The sequence below is a fragment of the Macaca thibetana genome, chromosome 11 (genome assembly GCF_024542745.1).
Source record: "Macaca thibetana thibetana isolate TM-01 chromosome 11, ASM2454274v1, whole genome shotgun sequence".
In the NCBI taxonomy this organism is placed as follows: domain Eukaryota; kingdom Metazoa; phylum Chordata; class Mammalia; order Primates; family Cercopithecidae; genus Macaca; species Macaca thibetana.
The window spans coordinates 56,061,046-56,085,926 of NC_065588.1; the positions used below are offsets into that span (position 1 = coordinate 56,061,046).

The 24,881-nt window shown below is 34.9% G+C and overlaps 1 protein-coding gene across 13 annotated transcripts in view; it reads left to right on the plus strand.

The window, feature by feature from the left end:
• The window catches only part of SLC16A7 (solute carrier family 16 member 7), a 176,763-nt gene that overhangs the window by 76,733 nt on the left and 75,149 nt on the right, over positions 1–24,881 (plus strand). For 11 of the 13 annotated variants that reach the window (XM_050749608.1, XM_050749605.1, XM_050749604.1 and 8 more), the window contains one exon: positions 19,208–19,339. The gene's annotated coding sequence lies outside the window, so the exon portion shown is untranslated. Of the gene's footprint in view, positions 1–11,967; positions 12,284–19,207; positions 19,340–23,650; positions 23,775–24,881 lie in introns of those variants that run through there. The other 2 variants (XM_050749615.1, XM_050749603.1) reach the window with 2 other exon arrangements.

A 24,881-nucleotide genomic window follows, 5' to 3' on the forward strand; every position in this document is an offset into this window, starting at 1 on the left:
ACCGCGCCCGGATTTTTTTAAGGAGCTCTTAAACCTTGCATACAAATGTTTATTAACAAAGCTAGTGGTATTTATAGCTTACTCCAAATTGGAACTTATTCCAAACTAAACATGTTATCTTCTTTTACCTAAAACTTGTCTTAATAAATAAATGGTTTCAGCGAGACTTTCAGGTCAAATATCTGTCTCATTCTCAATCCCTCTCTTTTCTTCCACTAGTTTTAGCATCCATCTTCCAAGTACAGTAAGGTTCTAGTTCCTTAATTGCTCTCAAATCTTCCCTCTTGTCTTTCCACAAGGCTACTGTTTTGTCATGGCTTTTCTAGATTACTTGCAGTAGAATCTAATAGTTTGTTGCTATAACATCTGTCTTCAACTGTATTCTTTACCCTATCTCTTAAATGCAAACTAGCCAAATCATTCCCTTACTCAAAAACCAGTAAGTAATTTTGAAAGTTTTAAGAAAAATGTGCTTTGTGCTTTTCTACCCTCACTTGTTTCCAACTACATAGGTCATGGTGCCATGGTGTCCCTTACTTCTAGGACATACAAATATTATAGGATCCTTGGGTGTCACTTCACCAGCCAGAAACCTCTGTGGCTGGTGGTGCCTTTGCCCAAGTTTTTACTGGAGTCTGGTGGGCTCATTCCATCCACTTGGCCTGGCAGGCTGCACTTGGCTTGCTCTGCTGGCCTGAATCTCATACCTGCCAAGGGTGAGCCAGGTGTGGAGCAGCGAGGGGCATATGAGTGAGCAAGCATGGGGCTTAGCCACTGCACACAGCCAGGCATGCTGGCTGAGGTCACAGCCCTGGCTCAGGGAACTCCCAGGTCTGGGCTCCCTGAAGGGCCATAGCTCCTCCCTCCCTCTCTCTTCTCTCCTTCTTGTTGCCTGCAACATGGCGGGGAAGGGGTGTGTTTTAGCCCTGTTTGTGTTACAGCTTTTATCCCCACCATTCAGCAGGTCTGAGTTTTTGTCCTGTGTCCAGGAAGAATGAGGTATGTGGACAAATGGAGGGTGAGCAAGGGGAAGAGGAGTTTTATTGCGTAATAGAACAGCTCAGAGGAGACCCGCAGTAGGTAGCTCCTCTCTGCAGCCACAGTATCCTGATGAGTGTTCATCTCTTAGCAGAGAGGATACTCTGAAGTGGGTAACTGCTCTCTGCAGCTAGTAGTTCCGATGTCTGCTCAGCTCTCTTCAGAGAGGAGACTCTTCTACACAAGCAGGTTGTCCCATCATCTCTTTGAGTCTAGCTGAGTCCAGGGTTTTTATGGGCTTTGGATGGAGGAAGTGCCTCCTGATTGGTTCATGGGCAGCCACAGGTGGGCACGGAAAAAGCACCATAATTTCCCATTCTGGTCCTTGGGTCTGACAGCCTGGCACCCAAGCTTTAGGCCTTCCCCAGCTTGAAGGTGGAGTTTCACCTGGAACCCATCCCTTTCTATCCAGGAGTCTGTCTGTCTCCTGAAGCTGTTCATGATGCCCAGGCTGCTTGTGCCAATGGGTGGCTGCAAGCTAGTGCTGAAGCTACCCTCAGCCCCCACTTTGCCTCCATCCTGTGCTTGTTGATGCCCAAAGTCCAGGGGGGCTGAGGTGGCAGGGGGCTGGCATGTCAGTGCTGCCCTGAGCAAAGACACACCCAACTAGGTTCCAACAGTGTGCAGGCTTGGCCTCATCTTTGCTCCAAGATCAGAACAGGCACCAGGAACGGAGGGAAGCCAAGCTGTGGGAGCAGGCATTTCTGAGCCTGCAGGGACAGAGGGGCCTTTCTAGGCCCCCAAGAGTGCACAGATGCCAGTGTCCGCAGTGTGACTTGAGTGGCTGCAGCTGCACCTAGGAAGGTGGGCTCCTACCTGCCCCCAGCTCCCAAGAGCACAGGGATGCCTGGGTCCCCAGCCATGGCTCGGTGGCCACAGCTGCTCCCAGGGAGTGCAAGACTTCTGCCTTGCCAAGTCGGAAAGGAGCGGAGCTTCCACCTATTCCCGGCTATTTGGAGCCCCAGATGTACCCCTCCCACTGCAGCTGGCATCATGCCAGTGGCCACTATAGAAGGGCCACCACTGCCATCATCAACTGGTATTTTTTTTGTTACCTATTTCACCCTACTCCCAATTTCACCCTACCTGAACTCATCCCAGGAGTTAATCCCATTCTTCAAGACAGTTCAAACAGTTCAGTGCAACCTTAACTCTTCTTGTTCTAATTTCTTGACTATCATTATCTAGGTTAGGTTATTCTCCTCTTTGCCCCATAGAAATCTGAACTTACCTGTCTCAGGAAGTTTATCATATGATGTAATTATCTACTTTATAATTACCTCCTACATTTTGTCCTTTTATAGAAAGGAAACTATCTCTTACGTCTTAGTCATCTTTGTATTTCCAATGTGTGGCACAGTCTTTGGCATAAAATGAAATACCAAATAAATATTTGGTGAGTGAATGAATGAATGAATGGATGAATGAATGCTGGAGACACCAAGACATTAAGTACAATGTTCTACCTTGATTTCATCATAAGGGCAGAATTAGAATTAAGAAAGAAGCATGGTAAGGGTTACCTCTAAGTATAAAAACCCAAGGTAGAAAGTTATTGCCACTAAAATGATCATTTCAGAGACAGGCAGGATCTGTAACTGAAGACCAGCACAGTTAGTTATTCCATAACTCCAAGCTGTGGAACTTATTCATGTTAATCATTTTTACAATGCTCATGTGTTTTTCCACAGTAATTAGTAATAACCTGAAAAATAAAGGCATTTTCTGCCTGACTTTACTGGCATCAAGGAAAAGCAAGTTAGAAAGGCTATCCCATTTTGCAGTCAAAACGTCCAAGAACAGAACTTTTACAAAGGATAGAGAGGCAAAAGACAGGAAAAGTAGAAACCAGTCCAAGTCTGTGGGATTCGTAGCCAAGAAAGAATGAAACAGTGCATCACTGAGGTGGTCCTGAGAGCTTCCAAGAGTCTGGGGCCGAACGTCACAGAAGATAGAGGACTTTTTCCAATGTAGTGTTTTCAAGATATTATTTAACCAGATTTGAAAAATAGCCTTGGAATGTATAGGCATTATGTCTAGTCTTATTTCTTTTAGACTGAAAATGAGTTATCTTGATTGCTATTGTGTTTTGGATCGAGAAGGAGGCAGGTAGGAGAGAAGGAGGTTCTTTAGCCTCTACTCTTCAGAATAAGTAAAATGAAAATTTCTCCACCTCTTATATTCTTGGCCACTCTCTACTTGCAGACTTTTTTTTTTTTTACCTCTATCCCTGAATGATTAATCTCTATTATAATATTGTATTTATTTTCTTTATATAGAATGCAATCTATAATTATCTTATTTATATTTTTAACTTTCTCATTGCCTCTCTCCTCTACTAAAATATGTATTCATATTTTGTTTAGCCCTGTAGCCACAGTGCTTGACAAATAATAGGCTTTCAATTGATATTTGTTGAACAAATGAATAGATGAACTGATGACTAAAAATGAAGTTAGGTTGATAGTAATAATTGTAGTTCTTTGGACTGTTCACCTTCATTTGCCTTTTCTATGACCCTGAATTCTCTGCAAATTCCTGCACCAAATATTTGTGGGAAGCACATGAGCTGAAAGAGAGGTCAAATGAGTAGAGAGGTCAAATGAGTTTTTGCCCTACTGCTTTCTCATCATTGCTAATGCCCTCAGTGGAAAAAGCAACAGCGCAACAAAAACACTGCCTATGGAAAGTTCTTGTCCTCTTGTGCTTCCAAAGTAACTGATTCCCAAATACCCAAAACTGAGGTGCAGGCAGCAATGGAAAAAATGACCCCTGTTCAAATCCATGCCATACCTGACCATATATGAATTTTAAAACATCATTGTGTTTAGAGTCTTAAAGTATTTTGTGAAAACAGCTTCTGTAGCATCAGTTCTTAAATCACCTATCCCCTGGAACCTCAAATTTTCCTGCAGACGAGAAAAGTGTATGTACCATGTCATCCATCTTGTTTATTGTTTTACTCCCTCCTGGGCATCGATGCACTGTCCTGTCTGTCTGTAGCCACATTGCAAAACAAACAAAATTGTCAGTTCATGCAAATAAACTCCTAGAATGTTCATCAGTTCTCTAGCTCTGTAAGCATACAGTTGGGAGTCCCAGCTTTACCTGTGCCAGCAAATGCTGTTTTTTTTTGTTTTGTTTTGTTTTTTTAATCTAGGTACTTCTGTGGCTCATTGCAAATATGTTTTTATAGAGCTGCTTCAAAAATTGTAGAAAAATTGTTAATATTTTTCCTAACTAAATTATCTCCTGTAATAATCTTCCTTTTCATCAGGTAATTCCTACAAGTTAGAGAGATTTAAGCATGGGGAGGAGGATGGAATGAAAAGGAATGAAGAGTAATTCTCACCTTGCAGCTCCTTTCAAGTTTAAATGTTACTGAATGTAGTATTTCGAACAGTGATTCAATTTATACTGTTTATTAATTTCTTATATTTGGATAGGGATCTCTCTGTCACTGGTTTCTTTGAGAGGGTCTGCTGTGGGCATATAGGGAACCAATAGCATTCGGGTCATTTTTTCTTAGGCCCCTGAGGAGCATGGCTGAATTCAGTTGAACTCCTCTCAGAATAGGTCTATTTCTATCACCTATAGGGACCAGCTTGGAGCCAATTAGAGTCCTGCGACCCCAAGAATCTCATAATACAGCTTTATTCCCCAAGGTCTTTGAAAATACATGTTACATGCTGATCCCAAAGGAACCGGGTTAAACTGACCCTAGAAATTCCAAGTAGAATTCTACTGGTCATTAAAAAAACTTTTGCTGATACTAAAATTTCTTTACCTAGCTGTACTTAGTACTTTGTGAATCCTGTACCTCATTTATGGAAATACATTCGGCTTTTAAGCTAAATCCATTGAGTAGATCTAAACTTTATCATTATCTGCAGATAATGATTCTAGCAGCAATATCTATTTTAGGATTACATGTGTAACAAACTACATGTTAGGGTTATCATTTTATTTTTAACTGCTAGTTTATATAATTAAACGTACATAAATTTTAACATCTTGGGGGACAAAAGACTACTATAAAAATAATTTTATGAATAGTTATAAAAAAATAAAATTCAGCATATCCTGACATGAAGTTATTTCCTTGGCCTAAGGTCACTTTATTAGACACTATAATGAATATAAATGATTTATTCACTGTTTATGGTCTCAGGATGCTTACAGTTTAGATTTTCTTGAGAAAAAAAAGAAAAAAACTTTGTACGTGAAAGCCAGTCTAGGAGTTCTGTATTGTCTAACTAAAACAAATTGCGGCCTCACACAGTAGCTCACACCTGTAATCCCACACTTTGGGAGGCCAAGGTGGGTGGATCACCTGAGGTCGGGAGTTCGAGACCAGCATGACAAACATGGAGAAACCCCGTCTGTACTAAAAATACAAAATTAGACATTGTGGTGGGCACCTGTAATCCCTGCTACTCAGGAGGCTGAGGCAGGAGAATCTCTTGAACCTGGGAGGCGGAGGTTGCGGTGAGCCGAGATCATGCTATTGTATTCTATTCTGGGCAACCAGAGCGAAACACCATCTTAAAAAAAAAAAAAAAAAAAAAAAATGCATATTGACATAATGAAGATGTTGAGAAATTGTGAAATATAACATTTAACAGAAAATTTCTCAAATCTACCAATCATTTCCATGTAATACCTGTCAACATCCTGTGAGACAGGTGTCTTCTGATAGAGTGTTATGCAATTTGAATAAAATGTATGAAATTATGGAAAATAGGCAAGAAAAATTTAAGGTAGTCAAACTTTGGTATGCCTTCTGTTGAAGATGGAGGAGTGACCCAATCTGAGAATTACTATTGGGAGATCAATCCTGCTAGGATGCGTTGGAGAGAGGCCAGAAGCGTGGAGAGATATAGGAGGCAAGGTTGGGAAACTGAAAGTAAGACAGTCCTTTAGGGGACTATTACAGTTGTCCGTGTGTGAGGTGAAAAGCACATGAACCATGATGATCAAGAGAGAAATGAAAAGAAAGATGCATTCAAGAGCTATTAAAGAGGAATTACTTATTAAAGAAAGGACTTGGGGTTTTTCAGCTTAGGAACGGTTCCTGCAATGTACAAACTCAAAAATTTAACATTTCAGTGGGGTGCCCATTTGAAAATATCTAGGAAGTAGCAATAAATGGAGAATTTAAATTTAGGAAAAGGATTACTGCAAGAGGTAGAGAATTGGAGCACACCATGAATAAAAGTGGTAACTGAATCTATAGAGATAGATAATATTATGGGGGATACGTAAAGAGTAAAGAGCCAACAATTTAACCTTTATGAGAACCCACATATGTAGGACCTAATGAGGAAAAGTAGCCATTGAATAAAGAGTAGTGATATAATAAGAGAGAGGCCAAGGACTGCAAAGTCTCAAGTACAAGGTACAATTGAATATTATTACATACCGTTAAAAATGTTAATGAGATGAAGTTCAGTGGCTTTGGAGATTAGAAAGCTATAGCTCATCTTTAGGAGAAAATTTATTCAGTCAGACTTTATAAGAGAAAGGTCCAGTGCAAGAAATTCACAATGCCAATGTGGTGAGATAGTAGAGTCTACAAGGAAACATGACTCTTGCATGAAATTTTGAAGTAAAGAAGATGAAAGAAATTTAGTGGTGGCTCAAGATAAAGGCAACTCTAAAAGAGGACGTTTTTCCTACTTTTTCTAGGCTTAGAGAAATATACACATTTTGTAGGCTAAGGAAAGAACTAGAAATGACTGATAAATTAAAAATAAAGTGTGAAAATTACTGACACCAAATCCTTTAGAAAGACAAAAGACTTCATTAAAAATCATAAGTAAATGGGTTAGCCTGAGACGGACTCCTTTTCCTGTAGGACAGAAAAGAAAGGAAAGGTTGTCTGATAGAAGATAGAAACCTCCTTCCTGCTGCTCCCAGGTTTGAAATGTTGTCCTTCTAGTGAGCAGGGTAGGAAGGACAGCAACCTGGTGCTCCCCACTCAGCTGTTGATGGGCTGTCTCTCAGGCTGGAGTGAATGGGGTTGCTAAACCAAAGGTCAGAAAAGCATGGTGTCTCTGGTGGAGAGTGAAGGTGTATCGAAGAAGTGTTAAGGAACACACAGCTGCTTCTCCATGCTGCAGCAAAGTCAGAGCAAACATGAGTGTGTAGACTGGGGCAGAGTGGAACCCAGTCAGGCAGGGAAATCTCTGGTCTAGGATGATGAGCAGATACCCAGATATAGGAGGAAAGGTCAAGATGGAAACAAAATTAAACAATAACATAATTTGAAAATTGAGAAATTAAATTAGTATCAAGTTGATGCCTGGCATTATTGATATATTTTATTCCCTGTTGTCACCAAACCTGGAAGAGGCCCGTCTACAGGTCTTTAGGGGGAGGCAAAGGGGGAAGAAAAATGGACACAATGAGTAAAGACAAAATGTTCCTAATAATTTTGTTACTTCTAATTTAGTGTGGTACAAGTATGCCATCAATTCCCAGAGGACTGTGTGTGCTTGTTGATGTGTTTTAGGGGAGACTCAGAATCTTGACTAGTACAGGAAGGTATGGGGAAAAGAAAAAGCTAAGTTTTTCTTTTCTCTGTATTTAAGATGATGGTTCTTTCTGGTCATCTTCCAGAATTGACAAGCAGGATCCAACAAACTGATTTTAGCAGCTCCTATAGCTTTCATCTAGGTTATCTTTAACTATGGGTTCATTTTTATTCCATTCAGCACCAACTTCATTATCAGTGTTTAGTGTTTATTATGTAACAATAACAAATTCTAAATATAAGGACTTAAAGTTGTGAATTCTGTGATTTAATATGACATTTCCTTGGAGAGGATTTTCATAGTGAATCTTGATGTTTATAGAATGTGATGGAAATGATCTATTTCAGCTTTGCCTCTTACTTTAATGGGTTTTTTTGATCCTTTATAGGACATGCTGGTGGTGAACCGACCTCACTGATGTCAGTGTCATAAAATGTATATAGAAGCTCAAAAAAGGAAATACTTTTTGGAGTGTCTGTAAATAGTCAACTATTATGCATTATTTATGATGTATTTCATGGCTTTTTAAATGCTATTGATCATGATATTTTTATCCAACAACATATGGTTGACATGATTCCCACTTGATAGTTGTATAGTATAAATGTTTGTTTTAAGAGTATATGAATTGGGCAAATACGGGGAACTAAATAACATATATAGTTTATGAATTGAAATATTAGTTCTTTTATATTTGAATATACAGTATACAAGCTTCTGTTTTCATTCTGTCTTTGAAAAAAGCCTTCACGTGATTTATTTGCAATATTGAGCTGAATTGTACCAGTTTTGTAGGAACATATTTTGTTAAGTAGTATAAAAAAATTTATTAATTTAATCTTCATAAAAGGAAAACTAAACATATACTAGATTCTCTGAGGATCTCATATTATAGCTTTTATGGAAACTAAATTGTGATTTGAGAATAGAATAAAATTCTAAGCAGTCTTAAGGAACTAAGACTTGGCCTTTGGGAGCCTGTAGTATTTAATTGTTAAGCACAGGCCCTGTCTGCTTATATAATGTAATTTCTTCAAATGATTCTTTCAAAATAACTTTTTTCTTTTTTTTTTTTTTTTTTTGCGGGGGAGGGTCCCTGTTTTGTCGCCATAGTTTTTAGGAGCTTGGAAAAGTTGTTAAAACACTGTCCATATGTTTATTACTTATTTTGAATGGCAGTAGCATTTTCTTAGAGCAGGGAAGAAATTTGTGTTTTACATGCTAAGACAGCCAGTAAGAGAACTATTTTAGTGTCGTTGAATCAAAGTATGGGAGCTCAGAGGGACTCAGAATACTAAGTTCTGCACTGTGTTTTTTACAAATAAAGAAACTAAGATCCAGTATTATTGTCACTTGGCCAAAATGTTATAACACTTTAGTGACATTTACTGTGATATATGTTTTTAAATACCACATGGGATTATATTTTTGCATATCACATAAAGCAAGTTACTGGATATTGAGTCATCTTAATCGCTTGGTCATTTTACATTTCCAACAGTCACTGTTCTTTTCCATATCCAGCTTAGTAGCATATTTTGCAGTATAACACTCTTAAAGACATTGAAAAGATTATTTGGTTCTAGTTAATACAAATAATAGTACCATCGATTCTTTATAAAAGACATGCCTCTCTCTATGTGCTTCATTGCAGAAAATTCAAATTTATCAGACCTGCATGAGACCACACCATTGATCTCTTCTCCCTGCTACATTCCCGACTGTTTTTTAAACTGAAAAGACTTACTGGTGTCTGACTTACTCCTGCAAAAGATTTTAAGAGATGCTAAGCAAAATTTCAGTTAGGAGGAATCAGTTCAAGAAATTTTTTATGCATCATGGTGACTGCAGTTAATAACAATATATTGTATATTTGAAAATCGCTGAGAGTAGATTTTAAGTGTTCTCACCACAGAAAATAAGTATGTGAGGTTCTATGTATGTTAAATACCTTGATTTAGTCATTTCAGAATGTATACATATAGCAAAACATTTTACATCATAAATATATACAATTTTTACTTGTTAATTTAAGGAATATATTAATAAAATGCTATAAACTAAAAAAAAAGCTAAAGTCATACTCTTGGTTTGGTCTTTTCTTTGGCTTAGTGACCTTGTTTTTACTTGTCCTGAGTGTCTTAACTTGAGAATCTTTTACCAGGCTAAAGCTAAGTGGGGGATGGGGGCGGAACATATCTTTCCATCCTGCAAGTCCTACAATACCTATCCCTTTTCCTATTTTTGTCCCTGCAATCCTGCTATTATGGCTTTATAGCTTCCATAGTAACCTTCTAAATGTAGCTAATTACCACCAACTCATGCAACCGGCATCATCTCCAAACCTCTTTTCCCAGAGCCCCAAATACATTGTGTACATTTTCTGCATTTGAAGATATCAGGGAAAAGTTTTACCAAATATTTTGTTACTGTTTAACATATCTTGCCATTTTTCTAACTTCTTCTAACAGATTCCTCACTACTGGCTGCGCATCCTTGGAGCCAACGTGTTTCTTGGGATTTTGTTTTATGCACCCTAGCTCAGATTTTGTTATTCTGTCAAACAACTGCAATCTCTTAGGGCTTACAATAACAGATATTTATTTCTTACCCATGCTATGCTGCTTAGGCACTATGGGTCAGCTGTGGCTCTGGTTGGTTCTGAAGGGCTCAGCTAACCATCAAACATTTTCTTATTTTGAGGGATCCAGGCTAAAGGGACATGTTCTTATTTTGGAAAGCAAGGACTACTATAAAGGCAAAATATGCAAACATATTTTAAACATACTCTTGGACATGACCCACACTGCATTGACTTACATTCCATTGACAAAAGGAAGTCACATGTCCAAACCTAAAGTCAATGAATAGGAACTATACTTTGCCTACAGAGAAATATGACAAGTATGAGTAGGGGACAAATAAGTATTAACAAAAATAAAATCTATCAATTCAATTCACTTGTAAGTGTATGATAGAAGAAAGATCTGGTAACTTTATTATGTTCCTATGAATTCTACAGTCCTTCCCTTCAACATGGCTCTTTCATAATCCTGATTATTGGTATTATTTTCTGAATCTAGTGGATAGTTAATATTCTATGAGTTTCAGCTTTCATTTCCTCTTGTTTTGGCAATTACCAACTAATTGAGTGTCTCCTGAAGTCATTGGGGAAGCACATAGCTGGAATGGTGGAGGCAGAAGACCTGGCAAGTGACCACGAGGAAAGCAAGTATTAGAACAAGCAAAATACAGGAGGGTGGAGAAGGAGTGGCAATATGACCACTTTAAGGAGTTCATGAATGAAAGATAATAAGTTGGTAGGAAGTATATGGCTTTTAATTCATTAAGAGCGTAGTTCTAGAGTGAGACAAACACTGTGGTAGACTTTCAGACTTTAAACAAGATATTTGACATCTTTGAATTTTATTTTCATTGCCTGCCAAGTGAAGACAGTAGCCAAAAGATAGTATTATGAGAAAATGTGTATTAAATTGTTAAGTGTCTTGCTTATTGATACTTACCTGTACCATAATAGGTGGCAGCAATGATATATGTATATAGGCAATTGGTAATCAACAAATGTTATTTATATCTAAATTTTTATGTGGTGACTGTGGGTTTCCTCTTTACAATTATGTAGGAGTCTCGTAATTTCATTTAGGTATGACTAAAAACATCAATATAAAACAAAAAAGGTGAAAGTTAAAAAATAATACTTTTCTTACCTCTCAACTTAGGATAAAAACAGAATTACATGTAAGAGATTTTTGATCTTCCATTTTGCATTAGTCTCCAAAGATTCTCTGGTGTTTTGGTTATTTTCTCAATTTGAAAGCATTGGATCATTAACTGGCACTACAAAAGAGGAGGTAAAGAAAAATCCCTGGATACTTCTGGGAAGACTACATGGCCAAAGAATATTTTTCTGACTTTTATATTAAAATGTCCATTTTTTAAAAAATCAAATAAAAAAACCCACAGGATCTCTAAGGTAAGATCTCTAAATAAAATACAGCTTCCAGTTTCATTGTATTGCCTTACAAAAACTGTATTTGAATCAGTTGTGGACTAGTTAAACCTATTTTTCTAAGCAGACATAAAAATAAAAATTAGGGCAAATAAGTAAATGTGTAATATTAATTTAAGTACTTTATATATTATAGTGTTATAGTGGTATTATACCAACTTAATATAATTAAGGAATTATAATTTTTTCTGCAATCCTTACCCTAATTCTATAGCCTATGTTTATGTTTTTTTACGTGTATCTTTTATAACATTTTGGAATTATGCTATCATACAGGTTACTATCAGTATTTTTAAACTAAAAATTATATAACAAATACTTCCCTTTTTATTATATAGCTTTCATAATTATTTAATGTATATATAATAGTTTATCAAATGAATGACAGTAACATATGCAACTACTTCTCCGAGTTGGCATTTAGGTTAGTTTTCCCATATTATAAGTATGATTACTCACGGGAACTAGGGGAAGGGGTCATAGAATTATGAGACTATAGCTGACAAAGTGTTGAGTGACAAAGAGATATGTCATAGATGGAACTAAATATGTTCAGGATTCTGAAGAGCAGTGGTTCACAAGGAAGCTTCTGCCCTCAGGTGGGCAGAGGAGTCCATACATCAGGGGAACTTATGTCTTGGTGAAATGGAAGACCCTGTTTCTCAATGCCTGTGGCCAGGTTGGTTCACCTTGCTGTGGTACTTTTCTTCATCCTGCCTCAGTAATACTGTATTATTTAGAAACTTTAGGGATTCTAACATCTTTCTGAATCTCATCATTGATATCAGGAGATCCTGTGGGTTTTTTTATTTGATTTTTTTAAAAATGGACATTTTAATATAAAAGTCAGAAAGATATTCTTTGGCCATGTAATCTTCCCAGAAGTATCCAGGGATTTTTCTTTACCTCCTCTTTTGTAGTGCCAGTTAATGATCCAATGCTTTCAAATTGAGAAAATAACCAAAACACCAGAGAATCTTTAGAGACTAATGCAAAATGGAGGATCAAAAATCTCTTACATATAATTCTGTTTTTTTCCTAAGTTGAGAGGTAAGAAAAGTATTATAAGTGGCTTCCCAGCTATGCTCTAAGGAATTCTAAGCTTTTTAGGAAGAACCAGGGACCATTTCAGGAGTCAGGGGATGCCGATAAGTAGAGTTCCAGGCTCTCTATGACACTCCCAACCCCATAAACCAGAGTAGCTGGTTTGCGTAGTAGGATTCTGAGTAAGATTTCGTTCCTAGAAAGGACTCTGTGGCTTTAAAAACTTTAGAAGGAGAAAAACACAAACAAAACAGGATATACACACAATGATTGTTGCCATCCTCTTTCACTGTAGAGCCATATACACAATTTCTCTCTGGGAGAGAATTAAAGACTGCACACATGCTAACATGTAAAACTCCCAGATAAATTTTTCCCTAAAGGACATGAAAATCATATTTAAAAGTTTGGGCTGACTGCCTTTGGAGGAAGGGGCATGATATTCAGCACTGTTCCGGCTTCCCATGTAAGGGAAGAAAAAAAATAATTTCTTTCTATACTTTCTGAGTTCTTAGCTGCAACCCCAGTAGCTAAATGCAGATTAACAAGAGAAAAACAAAAGGAAGTTTATTAAAGTATACACCTCATTATACTTGTGAGATACCCAGAAAAATGAGTGAATCTCAAGGAGGCGGATTTGAATTCAGGCTTAAATACCATTGTCCACTAATTAAAAGAAAGAAAGGTGTGGGAAGAGCCAGTTATGTGGAGATGCCTAGGAAAACCAGATAAACAATGATAAGGTTTGTTACACAGATTAAGTCCATGCCTTCTCTTTTGATAAGTCTCTAGTGATTTAGTTGTTCCTCTCTTACTGGTGCAGAGAGGGAGACACCATTAAAAATAGAAATTTCCTTTATAGATATAAATTTCCCTTACAAAAGGGTGACTTGACTTTCAGAGCTTCTCCTGTGTCTGATGGTTCTCAAAATAATCAGCTCAAAGTAATCCTTAAGCTAAAGAGTCATATTCTGGGGTCACATATTCTGGTTTTCTGTAACAACTAGATAATATCTATAAGCAAGGATCAATTTCTCTTAAATATGACAGAAATTTAGCTACAAGGAGAAAAACATTAGAAAAAAATAAGAAAATTTTATATTTAATATGAACAGAAGTACAACTCACAACCAAGTAAACACGTAAGGAAATATATTTATATTTGCATACTAAAGTTTTGTATTTCAACATTTTTGTATTTTCAAGTTTTTAATAGAAGTATAAGATTTACTCATTATATAACATTTAAACATTTCAAAAATATATAAATCCCACATGGTCACTTTCCAAAGGCATAATTTGTATAGATATGTAAATGTATGTGTATTATCTCACTAACGGAAGAAGCTGAGGCAAAATTAATATGCATAGAAAGTTTATTTGGACCAAGCTTGTGGATTGCAGCTCTGGAACATAGATTCAGTTGCCTTGAATATACACTCCAATTAGTGGCAGTCTACAGGTGAATTTTTAAAGGAAAAGAAGAGGGGGTTCTTGAGTTGTTTGTAAAAAATTACATTAAAATAACATCAGCTATTCATTGGCTATATATTGTTTTTGTTTGTTTGTTTTGTATTACAAACTCCAGAACGTGAAGATAATGGATGAAGCAGCTAGTCAAGAACAAAATTACTTTGAACAATTGCCTCCAGGCATGGGTGGGGAAGAGGGTCTGGGCTGACTGAAGTCTCATACTCCTGTCTTTCTGGGCCTGATAAATTTCGATACTTCATATAGCTTATATTGCTCTGAGCTAGTTTTCTTTTCTCAACCTAAGTAGTCTTTCTGTGTATACAATTTAAAATAATTATATTCTGTTCTACATCTTACTTTTTCGTTTATTACACTTTTAGCAACATTTCAGCCATATCAATGTGTGTAAATCTGCCTATTCATTTTATAGTTATATGATATTAATACTTTTTTATGAATGTACAATTTATACATTTTCTAATGACTTTCAGTTTGCCACAGTGATAAATGATGTTGCCCTGGACATCATGTGTCTTTGCATACCTGTGCAATTGTGCCTACAAGAAAAACATCTTAGTAGTGCAGTTGCTTGGTTAATGGCTTTTATAAATGAGTCACCACTACTACTATCCTAGTTTCCTAGTGCAGTCGTAACAAACTACTACAAACTTGGTGGCTTAAAACAATAGAACTGTATTCTTAATCTTTCTGGACGTCAAGATGAAGAACCACATTCCTTAAAAAGGTTCTATGGGAGACTGTGTTCCATGCCTCTTCTAGTTTCTCGTGGCAGCTGGCATTCCTTGGCTTGTGGTCACATCACTTTCTGCTGGGCCTCCATCTTCACAGCACATCTCCTCTCTGCATCTTCTTTTCTGTGTGTCTGTCTCTGAACTCCCTCTGTCTCTTTTTGTTATAAGGATACATGTGATTTCATTTAGAGCCCACCTGGGTAATCCAGGATAAGATTCTCTCTCAACAGCCTTAATTTATACACATCTTTTGCCATATAAGGTAATATTACAAGTTCTGGGGATCCAAACATGGACATAGCTGGCATTAAACGTATTATAACTGTTTTACACATAATTCTACAGTCTGAGTATATCTCGTCCGAAATGCTTGTAAGCAGGTCAGCTGTGGAATTTTTCACTTGTGATGTCACATAGGCACTCAAAAAGTTTTGGATTTTGAAGCATAATTTTTTTGATTTTTGGATTTGGGGATGTTCAACCTGTATTAGGAATCAGGGGAATTGTTTGGTATGGGAGGTCCACTTCCAATTCTTCATAGATAATTACATACTGGTTTATATTATTTTTTTCTAACTTTCCCATTATAAAACATTTTTAGTTAGTTTGATCCTTATTGCCAATTAGCATTCTCAGAGTCATTTAACCACTGCAATAGTTTAGTCTAAAAACAGGTTTTGTGTTACTGACATTTTGTGAGCTATGCACTATTGATATCTCTCTTGTCTAGATGTCAAAGTAAATTAGTCAATAGGATTTACGAGATGGTCCACTTTGAAGAATAAAATAGCCTCTTGGGATTAGAGTCCAATTTTAATTTAATTACATGTTGGGAAAGAAAAGATTTGGTTCAGTTTAATTTCTGTTGTAAAATTGGGTGAGTTGTCACCTAAAGTTAAACATTGTACATTAATTTGATGTTGCTATATCCTTTTGTATTAAAAAAGGAAATAGCTAAAAAACCAGACAATCATTCTTTGAGAACAAATTAATTCATTTAGGCGAAAACATAATATAACTTACTACTCATAAACACTTTATAAGTAGGATGTAGAGAAAAACTCATGCTTTAACTATAGGGCTTCTAGAGAAATTTATAGTGAAAACAATAGTCTAAGAACTATTGATTATTTTGGGACTAGTTTGGTGAGTCCATTATTTCTAGACTGTATTTTGAAATATAAACTTCTGGATAGCATGGGATATTGATAAGACTTCATAGAATGGAGGCATGCTGGTTTAGGCTTTGAAAGTTGAAGAAAGATTTTTCACAAAATAAATAAAGGAACATTCTAATACTTTATGTGACTGAAAGAGCCTTGAATATAACATTATAGTCTAGCCATGGATCATCACTGATAGTTTAATTACTCCTATGTCTTACATATTTTTCTCCATAGTTTAATCAACTGGTATTGATTCTAAAAGAAAAGGCGAAGTTATTGGGCTTCAGTTCATCCCACCACATAAATTGTTGAAAAACACTTGCAGGTCATTCTTGTAAACGGTGATATTCTATTGGAGCCTATATATTCAAAAACATTGTGGAAAGCACAGGTGTCAATGAGCTGGAAAGATGATGAATTTCAAAAGACTTTGAAGGATAGTTGTAGTTCTTGAATTCCAAAGATAAGAATATGAATTCTGATGAACAATACCATCAGAATGGACATGTACAAGAACTGAAATTTGGAAATTTCCAGAGGAATAAAACCGAAGGAGTATAATTGTATGCAGAAAGAGTTAGCTTTCATGTTGTGTTATAGTAGAATCAGCAACAAAGGCCCTAATAAAAAAATACTAGTTGTGGTAGCAGTTTGGTCACCTACTAGAATAGACATTTTACTTAGAAAAGTCACTTTGCAATTCTGATCATTTATGCCCTCGTCTATAAAACGTGATTCAAAATACCAGTTCCCTGGAGTTCATGGGATTAAGAAAGTAAATTATTTGCATTTTTAGAAAAATAAAAAGCTCTAAAACATTTTTTATTTTTTATGCACCCTGTTATAAGTAAAGCCCATCATAAAACATACGGCATATGAGTTACTACTAAGGAACAAAATTAGCAGATGGCAAAGCCCAACTTCTGGCTATAATAATTAAAGCTACTTTTGTAGGGGGAATAAGCTTATGCCTACTTGGAATTCAAGAAGCAGTCCTCTAAATAATGGTTTTTCCAAATCGAAGGAAAGCTTTCTCATTGGCTTAAGGATTGTTGGTTTTCTACAGGCTTTGTAGTCAGACATACAAACTCTAAAACACTACCTTTTTAAAAATACTTTTAAACCACCTTAATGGGGTATGATTTACATACAAAAAAAGCTGTCTATAATGTGTACAACCTGGTTAGTTTGGAGATAAGTGTACACCCATGAAACCATCACTACAATCTATGCCTTAAATATGTCCACCCCCAAAAGGTTGCTCCTGCTTTCCTTATTTATTATTGTTACATTCTGAACAGAAAACAACATAAGATCTACCCTCATACCACATGGTTTAAGTGTTCAGTAGAGTATTGTTAACTATAGGTACTATGCTGTACAGTAGATCTCTAAGATCTATTCATCTTGCATAATTTTATCTTTGTTTCTTTGACTAATTCCTCCCCATTTTCCTCTTTTAGTACCTGGAAACAACTATACTATTCTCTGCTTCTATGCTTCCTCATCTTTAATGTTTCCACTAAAACACTACCTTTCATTTTTAAAACTAAAGATTAGTAAATGCATTGTATAAATATATCTGCATAAATGTATATGAAATATATGATGATAGTTTAATATATGTAAAGAAAAGGATGCAACATAGATCGATATAGATATAACTATCAAGCAGAGTCTTCCTGGATTATTTACTCATTTGTTGAAAGGAACTCTGGATGTGAGCTAGTCTTTCTGGAAGAAAATAGGCCAATTAAGTTAAGGTGCTGTGAAATTTCACAGAAATGTTGGTGAGCATGTAGAATTTGGACTTGTCAAGGTCTCTTTTATCTGGTCCCTAAGCTGGCCTGCATAAATTATATATATTTTTTAATTTTCTTGGAGGGTTGCCACATGGAGCCTGTATAAATTATGAGTATAATTAAGCACATAGACTGGAAGATCAGAACCTAATTTTTAGATATGCCTCAGGTTCTCTTCTGAGGCTTTGCCTGGAAGCCAGGGAAGTTCTCCCTGCCAGAGGAAATAGATATAAAATAATTTCTTCAAAATATAAAGGTTTTTTACCTTTGGATGAGCTGATTACTTGGGGTGGGATGGAACTGCTATTCTCAAATTACCCAGCTTTAAAAAGCAGCAGATGGGTCCGAAGGCTCCCTGTAGGACCAGAGCTGATGTATGTGCCTCTTCTCACTGCTCTAATCCCAGGCCCAGGAGACCCATTTAGTGTGAACTCTTCATTCCTAGCACAAGTTAGACCTTTAGTTCCATCCTTATGAATTTCTCAGTGTTTATTCATGACTTTTAAGCCTCTTCACTCATCTTCTTCCTAGTCCCCACCCACCCGCCATTTCTCATGGACTTGGCATGCAGATCACACTTTCCTCATACTCTCATACAAACCTCATTTGACCTGGTGGCTGTGTTGCCTTTGTTCAGCACTTTAGAATAGGTGGCCCTGGATATAAGACAGACACTGGGTATTTAATGAAGGTATTGACATTTTTCTTAGTTTTGATCTAGGGAAAGAAAGCCTTGGTCCAAACAAAACAAACTCTTAGGTACTAAATTCTATATATTCAGCAGCATATTTAAATTGAAACAATTATATCTGATGGATTAGAGATTTAGCATATTTTTCTGTCACCCCGATTTGATTAGGAAGTTTGAATTCTAAATCACAAGATCTCTAAAATAATGTTTCTTTCCTGAAACCCAGTCTGTCTTATTATAAGCCATGTATATTACTGACAGTATTTCTAATAATTATATTTCAATTTTTTATTTTCATTGTCAATGGATATTTAATTTATTTAATTGAATTTTAGAGAAAATTATTTAAATGAGTATAGGGAATTATTTAAGTGACAGATAGTGAATGCCAATAAGAATTTTCTTTCTTATAATCATAGGCTTGTAGTTTACTGTTGTTTTCTTTTTAACAAAACCTGATTTTTTAAATCTTATACTTTTTATTTTTTTTCTCATGCCATGTTTGGTCATTTTAGTCATATCTTAGTTCTATTATTGTATTGACAAAGATGTATTCAATTTCACTAATTATTAAAAGATGTTCAAATTTTATTGAAGTGATTTAAAGGCAGTGGCTCTAATTTGGCTTACTGAATTCAAATATGCATGTAACGATTTGTTTTTCTATTTCTTTAGATAATCCAAAATCTACTCTACCTCTCTTCATTTGTAATACCTTCAAATATCACACTTCAAGGTTTAGTGACTAGGCCTAAAGATTTCACATATAATCCAAAGAAATCTGTTCAAGTGGACATCTATCAACAGGTAAAACTATGCTTTTAACTCTGTTTTTCTTGTCTATGCTTACAAGTTGTGCTTGTTAAAAGAAATAAGACACAACTGATATAAATTGTATTAAAATATTATAGAATTGAGCATAGGAAAAAAAGGCATGAAGCCAATGAGTGTGTATGACTTGGATCTTGACAACTGGTCAACTCAAGAGTCACTAATAAGGCAGACGTAACAATGTTGGAATTATAATTTTTGAAACTGATTGGTTCTGGGTCTGTTTTCTAATGGATCAGTTAAGAGATCATAAGATGTCATTTTATATGAAGAAAAACAAAAGAAGTAGTAGATAAGAAAATGAAGAAGTATATGAGTGGCGCCTTGCACCCTGGAGCCCACAGTTATCATTCAAATCAAGGAAATGTACTGAAAACAGAGAGTAAAATATCATATAAATGAGAAATAAATTGATGAACTGTGGGAAAAATGTAATGCAAAAACAGAAAAGATTGAGGAGAAAAAATGCTTAATCATATGTTTTTTATTTAAAGGCAAGTATACTTTTGAAAGGAACGATTTGTGTAGCATCTAAGAAAATAGCTTCACTTTTATAACAAAGCAGAAACAATTTGAGTAGTTGACAGTTCAGAGAATGAACATGCAGTACATTAGAAAAACATGAATTTAATAGGGAATATAAATCAGAATTCCTCGGTGATATTCCTTCAGACCGGAATCTAGAGAAATGTGAAACAGCTGATTATCTATGGAGGGCTGATGTGCAGGTCACCTATTGTCATTCAGAATTGTTAAAGAAAGAACATTTGTGCATTAAAATATGTCTGGGGATATGATTGATACTTAGAGGAGGTGAATATGTAGTTGTGTGCATGTGCACACGCATGTGGATGCACATGTGTATGTGTGTTTGAGATAGAAAAATGGGAGGAGTCAAAGGAAGGGCTGGTAGTGTATGCTATTACTATCCATTTTTACTCCTTTCAGTTTTTCCGATGCTTCCATTTTTTTAGTCCTTTTCTGAATTTGGATGATGGCCTCATCATTTACTTGTATATACCATAGTCAAGATACATTTAGCAAATATTCCTTTCCTTTACTTTTCATTTAGGATGTCATCTAAAGCCAACCTCTTCTCAGACACTTATACCATAATTGCTACCAGCATTTGCCTTGAGATTGCTGCCCCTGTCTAGAAAGGACTGTTAAAAAAAAAAAAAGTCTGCCTCAAACAAACATATAGGGGCCTAACATTTTATTCTGATTTATTTCTCTTTAACTTCATTACAAAACAAAACCTGAAACTTCATACTTACAGAGATAAAATGACAGCGGATGGCATAATGGGTGAAATTTTTTTTTCAAGTTCAAATATTTATAGCTATTTATTGATCAATTTGTCTTTTATTATAAAGACAAATTTTATTATAAAGACAATTTGTCTATTATATGCTAATAACTATACTGAGAACTTGGAATACAATAACTGCCTTGTTATCTTAGAATCTGATGGGAAAGATGGATAGTGAATAAGTCAGTGGAAATGTTATTTGAAGGCAAAAATATTGTAGCTGTTTCCAAATTATTCATTGGGAGAATGAGGAATTTGGAGAAATCTGTGTTTTCCTATGATTCAAATTGAAATCAGAACTATAAGAAAAGTACTTATTACAATAGCTTATAATATTGAGATAAGGTAAGAATCTAAACAGTCCTGAATTTTTTATGAAATAATTTAGAGAATATTAACCAGTGAAATATTAAAACTGATTATGCAGCTATTTGTGATTTTTAAAGAAATCCAAATAAATGAGAAATTCAAATCTTAGAACTCTACTTCTATACAGCACATTTTAATTAAATTTATATACATAAATATATACACACATTGAATATACATATATACAGATAAATATTTACGCATTTGTTGTTTCTTCAATTCTAAGAAGCACATATTTCACATTTTAACATCTTTGAAGTCAGGATGTCTTACACTGGATGGCATTTTATAATCATTGTTGCTAATGTTGCCTATGCCTATGCACATTTTAGTGATTGTTTCTGATCATGGTTGGACAGTTTCAGTCTTTTGATATTTCAGTCAATAAACCATTTGTGGACCATTAGAGGAAGGAATATAAGTTCTGTTGTTCACTGAGTATCTTCTGTTGATATTTTCTGGTAAGACGAAGAACATCAGTGTCAAAATTTAAAGTGGTGTAAGCAGCTTGAAAGAAATTCCTAGAGACAGTAATGGAATACTCTGTAGAAATGCCAAACCGTGGATGCTCTTTATAGGCCAGAGGAGGATATTGTGTAAAAAAACACAGCTATTGCAAACTGTGATTCAAAAAGCGATTCAGAAGAATCATAATCCGATTGTGAAAATATTTAGCAATACTTAATGAGTTGGAAGTTGTTTTCTTTTAGTACATATTTATACATATAATTTTGATATAAAAATTGTTGTCATTTTCAATTGGATAAAATGTATTATGTAAACATATATAACTGAAGCTATAGCAGAGTATATATAGCAGAATATATTCACCAGTATGTCTATAATAGTTTACTCTAGTGTTAGGACTGTGGGTGATTTATATTTTTTTATGTATTTTTTATTTTTAAAATTTTTAAATTACTAATTAGTATTTATATCATTGGCAAATGATAAATAGTTACTTATTTTAATCTTTAAGTGAAAATGTATTCTGAATTTGTAGGATAATTACTGAGTGGAAATATGATGCATAAGTGTCCAAATTTTAGAAGGACAAGTTGGAAGCTTTCTTCCATTGGTGTAAGCATAACTAGTAAAATACAAGAACTGGTGTTTAAAGAACAGAATGGCTCTAACTACATGAAAAGATACTCAAAAGTATTAGTGATCACAGAATGCAAATTAAAAGCACAATGAATTTTTTCATGTCTACTGCATTAGAAAAAAATTAAAAATTATGCATTGGTCAGGATATGTGGCAAGGAGAACTCTTATGCACTGCTTGTTTCAGTGTAAATTTCTACAATAAATCTTCTATAATTCCTATCCAGTATCTCTGCAGAATTGTTTACACAAATGCCCCAAGAGAGAAAAGTACAGGAATGTTCATAGGAGCATAATGACATCTAACTGGAGACAGTTCAAATCTTTATATATACTTAGGTATGAGTTACATATAGATATAGATACATACACATGTATATTCAAAAATGACGTATGGTCAATCCTTATTATGAGTGATTCCATATTTGTAAATTTGCATATCCACAGAAATTTGTGATTCACAGCACTTCTGCAATCATTTGCTGACATGCACAGAACAGCAAAAAAAGTTGTTATGCAACACTTACATTCCCAGCTGAGGTCAAACAAGGCAAGACCCTGCCTTCTGGTTTAAGTTCTCACACTGTAAACCAGTATTCTTTTTATAGTCTAATACCAGGTTTTTCACATTTTGTGCTTTTTGTTGGTGATCTTGCTGTTTAAAATATTCCCTAAGAGTAATGCTGAAGTGCTGTCTAGCATTCCTCTGCACGAGAAAACTATGAAGTGTCTTTTAGAAAAAATATTTGTGTTAGATAAGCTTCATCCAGACATGAGTTACGGCGCTATTCCCTGTAAGTTTAGTGTCAATGAATCAGCAATATGTATTAAGTAAGGTATCTTTAAACAGAAACACACGTAAAACAAGGTTTTGTATTGATTGGTTGATAAAAATGTGATCAGAGTCTCACAGAAACCTAACCTTGTTTTTCTACTATGTGCAGCGGTTCAGCATTTGGTAATTCAATGTTCATGGTGACTTTATAGAGCACAGCTTCCATGAATAATGAGAATCAACTGTACTCTGTGACATGAGATTTATAAGTCTATGTACATCATGTCGAAATCTAAAATTATAATATTAAATTAAAAAACTGTTTCCAAGATTATATATGTCATATGCATATTATTACATGCATATAATGTATAAAATGTAATATATACTTGAAATATTAATAATTTTATTATTGTTATTATTGTTAAGAATTAAATGTTGACTCTGATCTATATATATTTTAGGTAATACAAATTTTATGTATAATATATATTTAGCTTATGTATTATATATAAATTTAGGAACATATAACATATACATATACACACATACATATATGGTAAAAGTATAAATAACATTAACTTAAAAGCCATCATACAATTTGGGATAGTTGTTGCCGTTTGGTAGAGAAAGAGCGATGTGGTCAGAGAGGGACACACGGAGGTGATTTGATTAAAAATGGCTATTGCTATTTTCTGAAGATCCTAAAATTATTTAATATTTTTAGAGAAATTCTGGAGGATTTCACATTCAACCTAAACTATGATTTATTGAACACTGAACTATGTGCAGATCACAAACCTGAGGCAAGCACACACTATTTCATTTAATTCTCACACTACTCTTGTGAGGTAGGTACTCTTCATGCAATTTTTTTTTTTGACACTCAAGATGAGATTGTCATGCAAATTTCACTTTAAGATTTGGCTTTTAAAAGTTATAGCTTCTACATTAAATGTAATAAAAGACATGGAATTTTGAAAGCCACATATATATTTTTTCTCTATAAAAATGTAATTTTAAGATCTTCACTCATTGTCATTTTATATATAATTTTAATAAAAATTAGGATAATGATAGGTAAATTTGTCTAGTACATATTAGTGATGCCATTTACATGTAGTCTTCTGTCAATGTTCTTAATTACCTTATAAACTAAATATAGGTATTATCCTGTTTTTACAGTTGACACCACAGACTCAGTTTTATTACTTTACTAAGCGTTACAGAGTAAATGATGGAGTCGGTATTTGTAGCATTTGAAGCTCTTATGCTTAATTTTCATGCCACAAGAGGAAACCATGTAAAGGAAAATAGGCTTAAATGTACAATTTCACAATAAACTAGAATTTTAGAAAATAGAATTGTATATATGTGTGTGTGCATGTGTATATACATTTTCTTTTCTATTTTATTCTTTGTATAGGAGCAAACCAAGTAGAATGGTTTTAAAGGGTCTATAAGTTCAAATTATTTTAATATAAGAGTGTTCCATTTCTTAAGGTGGAGCGTATTTAAATGCTGAGAAAATTCTAATTCATAGAATTTATACTAGTGTTGACACCTATTTATTGTGTGAGTCTACACACACCTCTTTACTTTCCTATGGGCATAGTTTCCTGTCTGTAAAATGGAAATCCCATATTTATAACATGATTTGAATATTAATGAATTATAATATTTGTATTGATATTATTATTTTAAAATATGGGTTTAAGATTACTTAGAAATGTTATTTATGATCTTTGAAGTGAGTATAAAAAATCATCCAGTTGTATTTCTGAATGTTTACTATAGCAGATGTGATAAAAACTACAATAGTTTAAACTCATGAATTAGTAATAAAAGATGGTTTAGTTTTCTTTATGCAAGCAGGAAAACTGCAGAGTGAGGACTTTAAGCCCCGTAACTGTTTTTACATGCTGATTATACAACAAAGAGTAGTTTACCACATAAAT